This window comes from Leopardus geoffroyi, chromosome B1, assembly GCF_018350155.1.
Source record: "Leopardus geoffroyi isolate Oge1 chromosome B1, O.geoffroyi_Oge1_pat1.0, whole genome shotgun sequence".
Classification (NCBI taxonomy): Eukaryota; Metazoa; Chordata; class Mammalia; order Carnivora; family Felidae; genus Leopardus; species Leopardus geoffroyi.
In genome coordinates this window covers 122390227-122392590 of record NC_059327.1, presented here as the reverse complement: position 1 = coordinate 122392590, position 2364 = coordinate 122390227, and positions in this window count along the sequence as shown.

Below are 2364 nucleotides of genomic sequence, written 5' to 3'. Positions count from 1 at the left end.
ACTATTTACAATAGCCAAGAGGTGGAAGCAACCCAAGTTTCCATTGACACATGAATGGATAAACAAAATGTGGTACATACATACAGTGGAATGCTAAGGAAGGAAATCCTGTCACATGCTACAACATGGATGAACCCTGAGGATATTACCTAAGTGAAATAAGCCACTCACAAAAGGACAAATACTGTATGATTTCACTTATATGAGGTTTCTAAAGTATCCAGGTTCATTGAAATAGAAAGTAGAATGGTGTTTACCATGAGGGAAAAAAGAGTTGTTGTTTAATAGGCATAGAGTTTTAGATTTGCAAGATGAAAAAGTTCTAGAGATCTGTTTTACAACAGTGTAAATATACTTAACACTACTGACTTGTACATTTAAAAATAATTGAGATGGTAAATTTTATTTGTTTTTTACCAATAAAAAAAAGACACAAGTTGAACTTTTAGATGTCCAGCATGGAAAAATACACTCAGTGGTACTAAGAGCAGATTAGATGTTACAGAATAAGAGATTGGTCAACTTGAAGAGAGAGAGAGAGGGAGAGAGAGAGATAGAGACAGAGACAGAGAGACAGAGAGAAACTATTCAAAATTAAATACAGGGGAGAAAAATGAATAAAATATCAGTGAGAAGTGAGATAACTTCAAGAGCCCTAATGTATGTGTAACTGTAGTCCCAGGGAATAAAAAGAGGGGGGGAGAATATCATATTTGAAGATGTAATGGTTGACAGTTCTCTATATTTGATGAAAGCTATAAACTCACAGATCCAAAAAGTTCAATAAACACCAAGCACAAAAAACATGGAGAAAACTATATTTTCTATGTTTGAGCATTATGCTCAAATATATTGCTTAAACCCAGTGATAAAGAGAAAATTTTTTATTTTATTTTATTATTTTATTTATTTTTGAAAGGGAGAGAGACAGAGCATGAACAGGGGAGGGGCAGAGAGAGAGGGAGACACAGAATCTGAAGCAGGCTCCAGGCTCTGAGCCTGACATGGGGCTTGAACCCAAGAGATTATTTTATTTTATTTTATTTTATTTTATAAATAAATAATTTATTTATTTTGAGAGAGAGAGAAAGAGAGAGCATGTGTGTGTGCATGTGCTCATGCGAGTGGGGGAGGGGCAGAGAGGAAGAGAGAAAATCCCAAGCAGGCTCCACACTGTCACTTGAACATATGAACTGTGAGATCATGACCTGGCCCAAAATCAAGACTCTTGACACTCAGCTGACTGAGCCACCCAGGCACCCCAGTGACATAGAGAAAATCTTTTTTTTTTAATAAAAAAATTTTTTTAATGTTGATTTAATTTTGAGAGAGAGAGAGACACAGAGCATGAGCAAAGAAGGGGTGGACGGAGGGAGACAGAATCTGAAGCAGGGTCCAGACTCTGAGCTGTCAACACAGAGCCCGAGGCAGAGCTTGAACACACAAGCCATGAAATCATGACCTGAGCTGAATTCGGACACTTAACCAACTGAACCACCCAGGCGCACCAAGAGAAAATCTCAAAAACAGCCAGAGAATAAAGATTGGTCATGTTCAGAAAAACAAAGACAAGCAGGACAGCAGATTTCTTGTTGGAAACAACACAAGAAAGAAGATGGTGGAACAATATCTTTAAAGCACTGAATGAAAAAATAATCTTTTAATCTAGGATTCTATACCCAGTGAAAATAATTCTAAGTTGAAGGTGGAGTAAAGATAATTTCTAGTACATAAAGGTTGAAAGAATTCACCATCAGACCCACAGTATAAAAAAATATTAAGTAAATTTCTTTAAGCAGAAGGAAAAACTATAGTGACAGAAACAAGACCACTGGTTGCATTGGATGGATTAGGACTAGGAAATTATCAAGGGGCACAAGGGTCTTGTAGGAATTGTGGATATATTTATCATCTTGTGAATATGCATAAAAACTTACCAAGTTGTACATTTTACATCTGTGCAGTTTATTGTATGTCAATTATAATTCAAAAAGCTTCTCCATAAACGTTATGAGGTTGATCAGGGAAATCTTTTTTATCAATTAAAAAAATTTTTTTATTTAAATTATTTTTTAAATTTACATCCAAGTTAGTTAGCATATAGTGCAACAATGGTTTCAGGAGTAGATTCCTTAATGCCCCTTACCCATTTAGCCCATCCCACTTCCCACAACCCCCTCCAGGAACTCTGTGTTCTCCGTATTTAAGAGTCTGTTATGTTTTTGTTCCCCTCCCTGGTTTTATATAATTTTTGCTTCCCTTCCCTTATGTTCATCTGTTTTGTATCTTAAAGTCCTCATATGAGTGAAGTCATATGATATTTGTCTTTCTCTGACTGACTAACTTCGTTTAGTATAATACCCT